Source organism: Choloepus didactylus (genome assembly GCF_015220235.1).
Source record: "Choloepus didactylus isolate mChoDid1 chromosome Y unlocalized genomic scaffold, mChoDid1.pri SUPER_Y_unloc2, whole genome shotgun sequence".
Taxonomy (NCBI): Eukaryota; Metazoa; Chordata; class Mammalia; order Pilosa; family Megalonychidae; genus Choloepus; species Choloepus didactylus.
This window is the reverse complement of record NW_023637625.1, coordinates 1646945-1663404: the sequence shown is the minus strand read 5'-3', so window position 1 is coordinate 1663404 and position 16460 is coordinate 1646945. Positions and strand designations below refer to the sequence as shown.

General features: G+C 44.9%; 1 protein-coding gene across 1 annotated transcript in view; it reads right to left on the bottom strand.

Annotated features, from left to right (window-relative positions):
- Positions 1-245: 245 nt before the first annotated feature.
- Positions 246-16460, bottom strand: part of LOC119525952 (cytochrome c oxidase subunit 7B, mitochondrial-like) — a 31951-nt gene continuing 15736 nt past the window's right edge. Inside the window, exon 2 of the transcript XR_005215044.1 lies at positions 246-583. The gene's annotated coding sequence lies outside the window, so the exon portion shown is untranslated. The remainder of the gene's footprint in view (positions 584-16460) is intronic.

Sequence of the window (16460 nt, the reverse complement as noted above, 5' to 3'; positions counted from 1 at the left end):
AAAATCTGATATATGAAGCTTAGCCAGTTTTAAAACTATTTATTTGCTCCCAACTCATTTTATTACTTATTCTTTCCTATCTATCCCTTAAAGTTAGTAAGGTTAGGAAAAAAAATATTACATTTGCTGCTTTAATACATTTTATTTTGGCTATGTAAACAAATTAAAAGCATAGAATGAGACTGTGGAGTGCCAATATCTCTAACTGTACTAAACATATATGCTTATCAGTATCATAAACAAAACTTTAGAGCACTGGCATCACTTTCATCTGAGTCCCAGAATTCCACACAGACAGCAATGTTCCTTGCCTAAAATGATGATTCAAAATGAGTCACCAAATTATAAGATTATGAAGAACATTCTATACCCCAAAATGTAAAGCTTACCCTACTAACCTTGGCAAAAGTTTTCTGGCTATCATATTTTAATTGCAAGGGATATACATACAGATGGTTTCTGTAAACAGTAAATGGGTAACAGTATTTTGTCATTTCTGGAACAAACTCTTCAACCTCCACAGTAATATTTTTACAGTTCTTTTCAAAAGGCTTCAGGGGCACATATGAAGAAGTAATACAATCTATAGTGGGAAAAACAGGCAAAGAGAATACAGTTTAACAATCATTAACACATTCCTGCATTTATAAAAACATATTGTGTTCAAATGGACAATGTCATCAAAGACTGATTTAAAAAACGAAATTCTTAGTGACTGACAAAGTCATACAATCACTTTAAGAACCCAAAAAGATAACATGGAGCAGAGCAGAACCCTTCAAATCAGGCACGGATTGCTATTTCATTCTCAATGTCTACTGGAGTGATTTGCCAAATATAACACATCATAATGCTGACAAATGTAAACTCTGCAAAGAAATCCATTACATTCTTCTTCTTGTGGCTACAATTTAGCTTTCACAGCAAATTTTTATTGGTATCAGGGAAATAACAGTAAATTTATGCTTCAAATTAACTCATGGTGAGTTGCTTTTAAAGTTACCTTGGGGCAAGTGCAACTTTTCACCTAAGAAATAATGGAAGCCTTTTGAAACTACAGATCTTCTATGTTACCAATAATAAATACAATACCCCACAATGTGAACAATACAAAGCTACAGAAAAGTTTACCAGCATGTTACTGAAGTAGCCACCATAGGAAAAGTTATTTGCGGGTAGCTGAGCTTGTACCTCAGCTTGCCAGGCCTGGGCCAGGGGACCTGATCACCCCCTGGGGAGGGTAGTAGGTACGGGCGTGAGTGCCCTCTGCAGCCCCCCCGAGCCTGGGGAGCGAGGTCAAGGCAGCTCCCTTTTCCTCACCCAAAATGTCATGGGCAGGGGAGGCTTGCCGGAGGAAACCGCCTTTCTCCCAACCGCCCTTTCCTCACTTCCCTATCTTGCCCACACACTCCCTTGTGCCAAGGCCACTCCTGCCACCGCCAGCGCGCATGCACCGTGGCCAGAACAACCCCCGCCCGCTGCAACGGCTCCTGCGTCCTCTCAGAACCAATCCTAGCCCCTCTCCCTTCAAATTGCCATTTTAGGCTGCTTCACCTCCTTTCCAGCCCTGCCCTTCTTACCAGCCTATATAACCTGTGATCACCCCTGAATAAAGTCTCTTTGGCGCATACTCCTACTGGATGAAGAGTGTCTTGTCCTTATCGCCGCCCTCCACACCTTGCACGCCTCCCGCCGAGGACCCGGCCAAGTCCTCCGCCTCCCCCTCGCCTCCGGGAAAGAGCCCCCGCCGCCGGTACCCTTTAAGCAGCCCCGAGAGCTGAGGGCTCAGCTACCGGCCGCCCCTCCCCCCAGAAGCAGTAACCCCGGCCGCAACTGGTGCCCCGTGTGAGGAACGTCTCCACACGACAGTTCGGCAGGTCGCCCGCTCGCCCGGACGCCTCTCCAGCTTCCCGTTTCCTCGCCTGCAAGGTAAGGGCCGCCTCTCCTTCGCCGCTTCCGGAGCCGTGGGAGGTTCACTGCTCCGAGGCCGCTCCTCCCTTCCCCCACGCTCTCTTCATCCAGTAGGAGTATCCCCCACGCTCTCTTCGTCCTCTTGTATGCGCACTTCTATGACCCCCGTTCCTCCTAACGCTCTCCCTCTTCCCCTCCATTACTTTGCTGTAGTTCTTTGTATCTTTCTTTCCTCATTTGGCACCGTGTGCCTCTTTGCAACCGCCCCCCCTGACTGCTCCCGTTGCCAAAGGGCACTGCTTTCCGCTCTCGCCGTCTCCTTCGGCCTCAAGGCCACGGTTTATCTCATTCTCTCTGCTCGGTAAACAACCCCCCCTCCTCCCCCCTCAGCTATGGGTAATCGTCTATCTACATGCCAGGCACCTCAAGTTCGTGCTCTAGCGGGTCTCCTAGACACGCATCGCTGTAAAGTGTCTGTCCGGCAGCTGCAGATATACTGGGACCTCCTGCTGCCCTTTAACCCATGGCTCACCACTTGCCATCTTTGGGACCCTGTTATTTATGATCGTCTTATTGATCGAGTCACCAACGCCATGGAACATGAGAGCAAGCGCTTCCCTCCCGGCTTGCTCCCCACTCTGATAACCATCCGCTCCTGCCTTCAAGGCTCCCTCCCCCCTGATCGAGGCCCCGTTAAATCCAAGGAGGCCCTATCAACCCAGCCAACAGATTTAGATAGCGATACTAATTCAAATCATGACTCGGACACGGAGTCCTTAGTCGAGCAGATTAACAACGCGCTCGAGGTAACTCCCAAAAAGCAAAATAACACTGCGCCACGCCAAGATGGCGAACTTCCTCCTTCTTCTTCCATCGAGGGGAGGAAATGCTCTAGTGATGACGTCAGCCCTAAGCCCTGCCGGAAACCACATACGCTTTACCCCGCCCTTCCACAGGGCGGAGCTAGTCCACCATCTTGTGCCTTGAACCCTGCCCTTTCACAGGGCGGGGCTGATCCACCATCTTGTGTCTTAGCCACGCCCACCGCGCCGCCGTCTTGCAACGCTTGGGGCCTCCCACTCCCGCCTCCCCCTTCGGCGAGCTCCCCCTCGGAACCGCTACCGGCAGCTGCCGCCGCTCCTTCCACCCTGCCGACTAACAACCCCTGGCTGCCTTCTACACCTCAAGGCAATCCTTGGGGCAACGCTCCCCCTACCCCCACTCCCGCGCCAAGCCCTCTGCAAGCGCGTCCTCCTTTCTCTCGTGCTTTTCGCTGCTTTCCTCTTAACCTTGCCCCCACCCCACAGAAACTGCATGACTGGTATCCCATTGACTCAGATACTATCAAGCAGCTTCGCAGGGCCGTCAAGGAGGACGGGTTAGGTAGCCCATACGCTTCCCAAATACTGCAGGATCTCGCCATGAACTATTGCCTCCCCCAAGACTGGGCCTCGCTTGCCCGTTCAATTTTTAACCCCGGTCAGTTTGTTGACTGGCGTGCTCACTTCCAGGCAGAAGCAGCTAAGCAAAGTGAGCAAGACGCAGCCACTGGAGTCTATCATCACCCCGAAGCCTATCTAGGCACGGGAGCGTTTCTAAATGCGTCTGCTTATATTAATGCACCTGCCACCTTTTGGCCTATCCTTTGGGGAATCGCCTTACGAGCATTTGCCAATTGCTCTGCCTGTCGGCCTAATAAATTCACCAAGCTCTTCCAGGAGCCGAGTAAGCCTTTCGCCACCTTTGTCTCCAGAGTCGAAGAAACCTGCGCTCGAAAGGTAAGTGATCCCCAGGCCCAATATTACATGTGCCCATCCTCAAATCCTGGAAAATCGTACTGTAATTCCCCCAACGAGTACTACTGTGCATACTGGGGGTATGAGACATTAGCCAATAATTGGAAGCCTCCTGTTCCTGATCATTACCTTACCCTAAAGTGGGCCCCTACAGGGTGCAAACTCCCTACTGTTAACTGGCTCAGCCAAGAAAGTGAGGGATCCTGCACACATCTTAATCTTACAGTGCAGCTCCCCACTAATCCCTCCTGGTTACTCAGTCAAACTTGGGGCTTCAGAATCTATGAGAAAGGAACCGACCGAGAATCACTTATTCTAATAAAAAAGGAGGCTGTAAGCCAACCATGCCAAAATACTGCATTAAAAACACCCTCTGGCATAGGTCCCAACCAAGTCCTTAACCCCCTTTTTCCACAGCCTTCCAGCCGCACCTCAAGTACAAGCAGCGCATCCGAAAACCGCACCTCAGCTACAAACAGCGCATCGCCAACCCCACCACCCCAACCTTTTCTGCCCCCCTCTCGTTATTCCTCTCCCCTCCTCAGCCTCATTCAAGCAGCCTTCACCTCAGTAAACTCCTCCAACCCCAATCTTATCTCCTCCTGCTGGCTCTGCCTCTCCACCGCCTCCCCCCTGTATGAGCCAGTTGCCTCCAACCTCTCCTTTTCAGAAAACACAGAAGACAGCCCCTCGGAATGCAATTGGAATACCTCTGCCGTCCCCCTGACCTTTCATTCAGTCTCCTATACAGGAAAGTGCGTCCGCCCTCGCTCCAGTAACTCTCCCGACCTCACTGCCTGTACCAGCTACTCATCTCCCAGCAGCTCGGCAAAATTTCTCATTCCTCATAACTCCTCCCAATGGCTCTGCTCCTCTACAGGACTTACCCCCTGTCTCAGCACGAATATCATCAGTGAATATAAAGAAACTTGCCTCCTAATTGTCCTTATCCCTAGGGTCTTATACCACAGCGAAGAAGACTTCTTCCTCCATCTGGAAAAAACTGCAGCTCCTGTCCTTCTGCAAAAGCGAGAGCCCATCACCGCCCTCACAATTGCCTCCCTCCTAGGTCTTGCCGGCGCTGGCACCGGAATCGCTGCACTAGCCAGTCAAGGCTCCGCCCTAACTCACCTCCGGGCGGCTGTTGACGAGGACATTCGTCACCTACAAAACGCTATTTCCCATCTAAAACATTCTGTCAATTCCCTCTCTGAGGTAGTGCTCCAAAACCGCCGAGGTCTCGACCTTCTCCTCCTCAAAGAAGGAGCCCTCTGCACCGCCCTAGGAGAAGAGTGCTGTGTATATGCCAATTCCACAGGTCTCGCCGAGGACAGCCTGAAGAAGGTCCGAGAGGGACTGGAACAACGCAAAAGAAACCGTAAAGCCACCAGCTATTGGTCCCACATCTTTACCCCCCTCCTCCCATACCTCCTCCCTCTCCTCGGCCCTCTACTAATGATTATTCTAGCTCTCATCTTAGGACCCTGCCTCATCCGCAAAATTGTCCAGCTTGTAAGGAAACAAACGGATGCCATTTTTTCCTCGTTCGTGCAAATCCAGTATCAGCAACTCGCCACCTCTGACGCCCCCCACTCCAAGATGACAGCCAACCCTCCGCGACCTCAACGCCACCGGTCAACCCGCCGACCGCGAGGCCCTTCTCAATCACCTGAACATCGCTCTCGCCTCGAGTTCCAGCTTCTCTGAGCCCCTGAACTTTAAACCCCTCACCTTCGCCCAGCCCGCTGCAGCGAAGCCATTGTCAAGCGCCCGGGCACCACACCTACACTGAGCTCCAGCCTCACCGAGCCACCGTCAACCCCTTTTTCCCTTCCCTGACCTCCCCCTTCCCTCACCCTTAGCGGGCCTCTCCGGTAAAGCCTCTTCCTCTAATTAGAAAAGAAAGGGGAATTGCGGGTAGCTGAGCTTGTACCTCAGCTTGCCAGGCCTGGGCCAGGGGACCTGATCACCCCCTGGGGAGGGTAGTAGGTACGGGCGTGAGTGCCCTCTGCAGCCCCCCCGAGCCTGGGGAGCGAGGTCAAGGCAGCTCCCTTTTCCTCACCCAAAATGTCACGGGCAGGGGAGGCTTGCCGGAGGAAACCGCCTTTCTCCCAACCGCCCTTTCCTCACTTCCCTATCTTGCCCACACACTCCCTTGTGCCAAGGCCACTCCTGCCACCGCCAGTGCGCATGCACCATGGCCAGAACAACCCCCGCCCGCTGCAACGGCTCCTGCGTCCTCTCAGAACCAATCCTAGCCCCTCTCCCTTCAATATTGCCATTTTAGGCTGCTTCACCTCCTTTCCAGCCCTGCCCTTCTTACCAGCCTATATAACCTGTGATCACCCCTGAATAAAGTCTCTTTGGCGCATACTCCTACTGGATGAAGAGTGTCTTGTCCTTATCGCCGCCCTCCACACCTTGCACGCCTCCCGCCGAGGACCCGGCCAAGTCCTCCGCCTCCCCCTCGCCTCCGGGAAAGAGCCCCCGCCGCCGGTACCCTTTAAGCAGCCCCGAGAGCTGAGGGCTCAGCTACCGGCCGCCCCTCCCCCCAGAAGCAGTAACCCCGGCCGCAGTTATTAATATATTTAAGGCACTTTAAAGACTGCTTGCCCTTGCAGCAGGGTGGTATTGCCAGAGAAGGAAGACCCATAGAGAGTCAAACCTGAGGACACAGTGAAGTGGGCTCCCTCCCCTTAATCTGTAACAAGAGAGTCCCCTTCCCCCTCAACCAGTAATGACTGCAAAGTAAACATTAAAGCCCTGAGAGGAAGGGAGTGAAACTGTGCCGTTTTAGGGAGTGAGACTTGCAGATGTATGCATTAGCCAAGCGTAACCATTTCAATAATTAATCATTGCACCGGCCTTGAGAAAACTTCTCAAGGTTGCTAAAGATCTTAAGCACCCATTAATTAACCGCCAACTCTGCTTTTGTCAAAGTAGCTTTCTTGCATTTTCAGGATGTGGTTTCTGCCTATATAAGTCTCAAGCACTCTCCGGTGGCTGCTGCTGCTTACTAAACTCCCTGTGCGGAGTGACAGGCGGCAGTCACCGGCCTATTGTTAAATAAAGGCTCTTTAAATTCTGTTTGGCTGTTTCGTACTTTAACTCGCGGGCACCGTAACACACAGTATTTTTGTTGGATTTGTTTTTCTGATAATTATAGTAATATATACTCCAGATAGACAATTTGGAAGTATAAACAATTGATCATTCCACTACCTAGAGATAACTACTGCTAACATTTTTGCAGGTTTTCTTCCCGTCTTCCTATGCATGTTTTATGTAATAACAAAATCCTACTGTGTATAGAAACTTATCCTGATTTTTTGGATATTTTATCTGATGTCTTATTCCATGAATTATGTAAACATCAGTTTTAATGGCTGCATAACGTTTCATGGTATCTACCTATCATAACTGGCTTAACCACATAGTGTCAGATTCTTTGATTGCTTCCAAACTTTTCCCAATATAAATGGCACTGTAAAGAACATCTTTAAGCATGAAGTCCTACCTTCATTTCAAATTACTTGTTATAGAAAAAAAAAATCCATTCTACTCTGAGAAGTCTTAAAATGTAAATTAGATGCTACTCCCCCACTGACTATCTTTTAGTGACTTCTTATTGCATGTAGAATAAAATCTGATCTTATTGAGTTCCCGGGTTCTTACACCATCCCCTGCACGATCTGATCCTTCCTACTTCCCCAACCTCAACCTCCATCTCTACTATTCCCATCACCCACTAAACCAGAGCCACATTGGTTCCCCCCCCTTTTTAAAAAATTTATTCTTTCACAGAAGACAAGGCTATTCCCAACTCCAGGTCTTTTTTAAATTTTTAACTGTTTATTTTGGAATCATTTCAAACTTACAGGACAGTTGCAAAAATCATACAAACCCCATACAGAAAATCCCTATGTATTTGCAGCCCTCCCAAATACTTAGATCCACCAATTTTAATATTTTGCCACATTTGCTGCATCACTCTGTCTCCCTATCCTTCTGTCAGTCCATCTGCCTGGCCTGCCTTCCATCCATCTGCTGCCAATCTGTCTGTCTATCGATTAATCTGTCTTCTGAACATTTGACAGCAGGTTGTACACATGATGCTCTTGAACACATAATACTTCCATGTACATTTCCTAAGAACAGGGGTGTTCAGATAGGGAATCACCTTAAGTGCAATTATCAAGTTCAAGAAATTTCATATTGATATAAATAAAGCTTACATATCTATATTCTAATTTTTTCATATAGTCCCCGCACTGAACATTTGACAGCAGGTTGTACACATGATGCTCTTGAACACATAATACTTCCATGTACATTTCCTAAGAACAGGGGTGTTCAGATAGGGAATCACCTTAAGTGCAATTATCAAGTTCAAGAAATTTCATATTGATATAAATAAAGCTTACATATCTATATTCTAATTTTTTCATATGTCCAAGTTATGTCTCCTTGGGTCTTTCTCTCCCATTATTAGATCCCATCCATGATCACATATTACACTTAATGATCATTGTCTTTTTAGTTGGTCTTTCTTACAAAGTGTGGAAACATATATAAAACATGAATCTTCCCATCACAACCCCTCACAAGCACACCATTCAGTGGGATTAATTACATTCACACTGTTGCAATACCCTCACCACCATACATTTACTAGAACTTTCCCTTTACCCCAAATGGAAAACCTGTACCCATAATGCTTTTTAACTCCCATTGCCCCTGCTAGACTGCATTCCACTTTTTGTCTCAATGAATTTGCATATTCTGATATGTTCTATGTGGTTAACTTGGGGCTTAAATTCAACATTTTCAATCTATAATAATCTTGTTTGCTTTGATACCAACTTAATTTCAACAGCATACACACACTATGTTCCTATCCACCCATCTTTATGGAGTTCTGTCACAAACTACATATTTATACGAGTCCAAAACAATTGATTTATCTTTACATTTTATGCATTTGCCTTTAGATTCTATAGGAAGTAAAAATTGGAATTCCAAACCAAAAATACAATACCATGGATATTTATATTTATCTGTGCCATTTACTTTTTTTAAAATTTTTATTGCGATTGTTCACATACCATACAATTATCCAAAGATCCAAAGTGTACAATCAGTTGCCCCTGGTACTCTCATACAGCTGTGCATCCATCATCACACTTAGTTTTTGTTCAATTTTTAGAACCTTTTCATTACTCCAGACAAGAAATAAAGCCAAAGACGAAAGAAGAATAAAACAAGAAAAGGGAACTCGAATCCTCCCATATCCCTAACCATCTCCCCTCAATTGTTGACTCATAGTATTGATATTGCACATTTGTTACTGCTTATGAAAGAATGCTGAAATACTACTAACTGTAGTATATAGTTTGCAATAGGTATATATTTCTTCCCTATATGCCCCTCTATTATTAACTTCCAGTTGTATTGTCATACATTTGTTCTGGTTCATGGAAGAGATTTCTAATAGTTGTACAGTTAATCATGGACATTGCCCACCACAGGATTCAGTTTTATACATTCCCATCTTTGACCTCCAATTTTCCTTCTGGTGACATACATGACTCTGAGCTTCCCCTTTCCACATCGTTCATGCACCATTCAGCACTGTTAGTTATTCTCACATCTTGCTACCAATACCTCTGTTCATTTCCAAACATTTAAGTTCACCCTAGTTGAACATTCTGCTCATACTAAGCAACCGCTCCCCATTCTTAAGCCTCGTCCTATATCTTGGTACCTTATATTTCATGTCTATGAGTTTACATTTTATGATTAGTTCCTATCAGTTAGACCCTGCAATATTTGTCCTTATGTGTCTGGCTTATTTCACTCAGTATATTGCCCTCGAGGTTTTGTCATCAACCCATTTTTTTTTAAGATGGTTTTGTTCACATGCCATACATTCCATCCTAAGTAAACAATCGATGGTTCTCTGTATGATCACATATTTATGTGTTCACCACCTTCACCACTATCTATATAAAGGCATCTACATTTCTTCCACAAGGCAGGAGGGAGAGTCAAAGAACGTAGAGAGAAAAAAGAAAAAAGAAAGACGAAAAAAACGACAGCTAGGAAGCAGCAAAATGAAAAAGAACCTTAAATCAAAGTAGTATAAAGGGTCAGACAACACCACCAATGTCAAGTGTCTAACATGCCTCCCCTATCCCCCCCACTTATCTGCCATTTACCTTGGTATATCACCTTTGTTACATTAAAGGAAGCATAATACAATGATTCTATTAGTTACAGTCTCTAGTTTATGCTGATTGCATCCCTCCCCCAATGCCTCCCCATTTTTAACACCTTGCAAGGTTGACATTTGCTTGTTCTCCCTCGTAAAAGAACATATTTTACATTTTATCACAATTGTTGAACACTCTAGATTTCACCGAGTTACACAGTCCCAGTCTTTATTTTTCCTCCTTTCTTCTGGTGTCTCACATGCTCCCTATCACTCTGTAGTGCTCCCTTTAGTATTTCCTGTAGGGCAGGTGTCTTGTTCACAAAGTCTCTCATTGTCTGTCTGTCAGAAAATAATTTGAGCTCTCCCTCATATTTGAAGGACAGCTTTGCTGGATATAGGATTCTTGGTTGGCACTTTTTCTCTTTCAGGTTCTTAAATACATCACACCATTTCCTTCTTGCCTCCATGGTTTCTGCTGAGAGATCCACACATAGTCTTATTAAGCTTCCTTTGTATGTGATGGATTGCTTTTCCCTTGCTGCTTTCAGGATTCTCTCTGTCTTTGACATTTGATAATCTGATTATTAAGTGTCTTGGCATAGGCCTATTCAGATCTCTTCTGTTTGGAGTATGCTGTGCTTCTTGGATCTGTAATTGTATGTCTTTAATAAGAGATAGGAAATTTTCATTAATTATTTCCTCTATTATTGCTCCTGCCCCTTTCCCTTCTCTTCTCCTTCTGGGACACCAATGATATGTACATTCTTTTATTTTGTTTTGTCCTTAAGTTCCTGGAGACATTGCTCAAATTTTTTCATTCTTTTCTCCATCTGCTCCTTTGCATGTAGGCTTTCAGGTGTTTTGTTCCCCAGTTCCTGAGTGTTTTCTTCTGCCTCTTGACATCTGCTGTTGTATGTTTCCATTGTCTCTTTCATCTCATGTTGTGCCTTTCATTTCCATAGATTCTGCTAGTTGTTTTTTTGAACTTTCGATTTCTGCCTTATGTATTCCCAGTGTTTTCTTTATAGCCTCTATCTCTTTTGTGAAATATTCTCTAAAGTTTTTGAATTGATTTAGCATTAGTTGTTTAAATTCCTGTATCTCAGTTGAAGTGTATGTTTGTTCCTTTGACTGGCTTATAGCTTCGTTTCTGTTAGTGTAGGTTGTAGTTTTCTGTTGTCTAGGCATCTGACCTCCTGGGCCACCTCAATCAGGTTTTCCCAGATGAGAACAGGCTCAGGTCACAGAAGGAGGAAATATTCAGTATCTGGTTTCCCTGATGGTTTTTCTTAGAGGATTGACACACCTGTGCTTTTCTGCCTGGCAGGTGCACCTGTCAGCCTGTCACCGCCTGTGTAAGAGGGTGTGGCCTGTGGCTCTCCTCCCCAGGCTTTGGGGTCTGGTTCCGGTAAGGCAGGCAGTAGAGCTGGGCCCCTCTCTTTCCTCTTTGGAAGCTATGCCCCCTCCAGAGAGGGCATCTGCATACCAATAAGTTCTTTGTTTCTCTGACTCTGCTGATCAAAGTGTTTTGATTTTAAAATGGCTGAGGCTGTCTTTACTGCAAAGCAGTGCAGGCTGAAAACAGCTGAGGCTTTCTCCACACAGAGAGAAAGGGACAGAAAGCTCCCAGATTCACCTGTCAGCCAGAGATAGCAGCCGATCCTCTGGGCTCCCCATCCTGAAACAGATATGTCCCCCGACTCTCCCAAGGTCAGTTGTCACCAAAAGCCTCTGTCTGCTTGTTGGGGATTCGCTGTCTGTATTGAGCAGTTAACATTAAAACCCCAGTTGGAGCTGGGCTGAGGTACACTAGCTTGTTCGGAGAGTGCTGCTCTCTAGCTTCTCGAGGCTTCCATGAGGGACGGGCTCTCGGCTCTCGGCACAGGTCCACAGTTTTTACTTACAGGTTTTATGCTGCAATCTCAGTCATTCCTCCCAATTCAGGTTGGTGGATGATGAGTGGACAGTCATGTTTGTCTCCCCACAGAATTCCAGGTTACTTACTAGTTTTTTGGTCGTTCATGATTTGTTACGGGGGTCTAACAGTCTTCCACTCCTCTCTATGCTGCCATCTTAGCTCCTATGCCATTATCTTTACAAAAGAAATTTTTTTCTTCATGCAACCTCAACCTATTTTCTAGTGTCCTTTCTTTTCAACCTGAAGAACTCCCTTTAATGTTGCTTGCAGGGTTGGTCTAGTGGTGACAAACTTCCTCAGCTTTTGCTTATCTGGAAATATCTTAATTGATCACTCTCTTTTTATCTTGGAGAAGTTGTAGATGTACAGAAAAATCATGCATAAACTAGAGATCCCATATACCTGCCTTCACAATGCAGTTTTCCTATTAGCAACACTTTTCATTAATGTGGTACCTTAGTTACAACAGATGAAACATTATACTACTAACTGTAAGTCCACAGTTTACATTACAGCCACTGTGTTGTACAGTCCTATGTTTTTACAAATTTTATTCCATTGATGTATATACAACCTAAAATTTCCCCTTTTAAACATGTTCAAATATATAATTCAGTGGTTTAATTACATTCACAATGTTGTGCTACCATCATCACCATCCATTATCAGAATTTCCCATCACCTCAAACAGAAACTCTGTGTCCATTAAGCATTAAATCCCCCTACCCAGGCCTCTGGTAACCTGTATTCTAGTTTCTAACTCTAAGAATTTGTTTATTCTAATTATATGTCCTTTTGTGTCTGGATTATTTCACTCAACATGATGTCTTCAAGGTTTATCAATGTTGTCACATGTATCAGAATGTCATTCCTTTTAACAAGTGAATAATATTCTATTGTGTATATACCACATTTTGTTTATCCATTCATCAGTTGAAGGATATGTGGGTGGCTTCCATCTTTGGGCTATTGTGAATAATGTCACTATGAACATCAGTGTGCAAATTATCTGTTTGAATCATTGCTCTCTCTTTAGCTATATACCTAGAAGTGGGACTGCAGCATCATATGGTAATTGTATACTTCACTTCCTAAGGAACCACTGAACTCTTCCACAGAGACAGTACCATTTTACGTTCCCACCTACTATGAACGAGTGTTCCCTTTTCCCCATAACCTCTCCAGCACTTGTTGTTTTCCTTTCTTAAGAGTAGCCATTCTAGTGGGGGTCAAAAGGTATCTCGTACTTTTGATTTGCATTTCCCTAATGGATAATTATTTTGAACATCTTTTCATGTGCTTTTTGGCCATTCGTATATATTCTTTGGAGAAATGTCTTTCCAAGTCTTTTGCCCATTTTTTTAATTAGCTGGTCTGTCTTTTTGTTGTTGAATTGTAGGAGTTCTTTTTATATTGGATATTAAACCCTTGTCAGATATGTGGCTTCCTCTTTTCTCCCATTGTATAAGTTGTCTTTTTACTTTCATGATGAAGTCCTTTGATGCACAAAAGTTTTAAATTTTGATGAGGTCCCATTTATTTTTTCTTCAGTTGCCTGTGCTTTTGGTATAAAGTCTAAGGAGAGGCGGGGCAAGATGGCAGACTGGTGAGCTGTATGTTTTAGTTACTCCTCCAGGAAAGTAGGTAGAAAGCCAGGAACTGCGTGGACTGGACACCACAGAGCAATCTGACTTCGGGCATACTTCATACAACACTCATGAAAACGTGGAACTCCTGAGATCAGCGAAATCTGTAAGTTTTTGCGGCCAGGGGACCCGCGCACCTCCCTGCCAGTCTCAGTCCCGTGGGAGGAGGGGCTGTCAGCTCCGGGAAGGAGAAGGGAGAACTGCAGTGGCAGCCCTTATCGGAAACTCATTCTACTGATCCAAACTCCAACCATAGATAGACTGAGACCAGACACCACAGAATCTGAGAGCAGCCAGCCCAGCAGAGAGGAGACAGGCATAGAAAAAAAAAAACAACACGAAAAACTCCAAAATAAAAGCGGAGGATTTTTGGAGTTCTGGTGAACATAGAAAGGGGAAGGGCAGAGCTAGGCCCTGAGGAGCATATGCAAATCCTGAAAAAAAGCTGATCTCTCTGCCCTGTGGACCTTTCCTTAATGGCCCTGGTTGCTTTGTCTCTTAGCATTTCAATAACCAATTAGATCTCTGAGGAGGGCCCCCCTTTTTTTTTTAATCCCTTTTTCTTTTTCTAAAATAATTACCCTAAGAAGCCCAATACAGAAAGCTTCAAAGAATTGCAATTTGGGCACGTCAAGTCAAGAGCAGAACTAAGAGAGCTCTGAGACAAAAGGCAATAATCCAGTGGCTGAGAAAATTCAATAAACAACACAACTTCCCAAGAAAAGGGGGTGTCCGCTCACAGCCACCATCCTGGTGGACAGGAAACACTCCTGCCCATCGCCAGCCCCATAGCCCAGAGCTGCCCCAGACAACCCAGTGTGACGGAAGTGCTTCAAATAACAGGCACACACCACAAAACTGGGCGTGGACATTAGCCTTCCCTGCAACCTCAGCTGAATGTCCCAGAGCTGGGAAGGTGGAGCAGTGTGAATTAACAAAGCCCCATTCAGCCATCATTTGAGCAGACTGGGAGCCTCCCTACACAGCCCAGCAGCCCAGAACTGCCCTGGGGGGACGGCACTCACCTGTGACATAGCACAGTCATCCATCAACAGAGGACCCGGGGTGCACAGCCTGGAAGAGGGGCCCACTTGCAAGTCTCAGGAGCCATACGCCAATACCAAAGACTTGTGGGTCAGTGGCAGAGAAAAACTGTGGCAGGACTGAACTGAAGGATTAGACTATTGCAGCAGCTTTAAAACTCTAGGATCATCAGGGAGATTTGATTGTTAGGGCCACCCCCCCTCCCCAACTGCCCAGAAACACGCCCCACATACAGGGCAGGCAACACCAACTACACACGCAAGCTTGGTACACCAATTGGGCCCCACAAGACTCACTCCCCCACTCACCAAAAAGGCTAAGCAGGGGAGATCTGGCTTGTGGAGAACAGGTGGCTCGTGGACGCCACCTGCTGGTTAGTTAGAGAAAGTGTACTCCACGAAGCTGTAGATCTGATAAATTAGAGATAAGGACTTCAATAGGTCTACAAACCCTAAAAGAACCCTATCAAGTTCAGCAAATGCCACGAGGCCAAAAACAACAGAAAATTATAAAGCATATGAAAAAACCAGACGATATGGATAACCCAAGCCCAAGCACCCAAATCAAAAGACCAGAAGAGACACAGCACCTAGAGCAGCTACTCAAAGAACTAAAGATGAACAATGAGACCATAGTACGGGATATGAAGGAAATCAAGAAGACCCTAGAAGAGCATAAAGAAGACATTGCAAGACTAAATAAAAAAATGGATGATCTTATGGAAATTAAAGAAACTGTTGACCAAATTAAAAAGATTCTGGACACTCATAGTACAAGACTAGAGGAAGTTGAACAACGAATCAGTGACCTGGAAGATGACAGAATGGAAAAATGAAAGCATAAAAGAAAGAATGGGGAAAAAAATTGAAAAACTCGAAATGGACCTCAGGGATATGATAGATAATATGAAACGTCCGAATATAAGACTCATTGGTGTCCCAGAAGGGGAAGAAAAGGGTAAAGGTCTAGGAAGAGTATTCAAAGAAATTGTTGGGGAAAACTTCCCAAATCTTCTAAACAACATAAATACACAAATCATAAATGCTCAGCGAACTCCAAATAGAATAAATCCAAAAAAAACCCACTCCGAGACATATACTGATCACACTGTCAATCATAGAAGAGAAGGAGCAAGTTCTGAAAGCAGCAAGAGAAAAGCAATTCACCACATACAAAGGAAACAGCATAAGACTAAGTAGTGACTACTCAGCAGCCACCATGGAGGCAAGAAGGCAGTGGCACGATATATTTAAAATTCTGAGTGAGAGGAATTTCCAGCCAAGAATACTTTATCCAGCAAAGCTCTCCTTCAAATTTGAGGGAGAGCTTAAATTTTTCACAGACAAAGAAATGCTGAGAGAATTTGCTAACAAGAGACCTGCCCTACTGGAGATACTAAAGGGAGCCCTACAGACAGAGAAACAAAGACAGGACAGAGAGACTTGGAGAAAGGTTCAGTACTAAAGAGATTCGGTATGTTCGGTATGGGTACAATAAAGGATATTAATAGAGAGAGGGAAAAATATGGCAAACATAATCCAAAGGATAAGATGGCCGATTCAAGAAATGCCTTCACGGTTTTAACGTGTAAATGGATTAAACTCCCCAATTAAAAGATATAGATTCGCAGAATGGATCAAAAAAAATGAACCATCAATATGTTGCATACAAGAGACTCATCTTAGACACAGGGACACAAAGAAACTGAAAGTGAAAGGATGGAAAAAAATATTTCATGCAAGCTACAACCAAAAGAAAGCAGGTGTAGCAATATTAATCTCAGATAAAATAGACTTCAAATGCAGGGATGTTTTGAGAGACAAAGAAGGCCACTACATACTAATAAAAGGGGCAATTCAGCAAGAAGAAATAACAATCGTAAATGTCTATGCACCCAATCAAGGTGCCACAAAATACATGAGAGAAACACT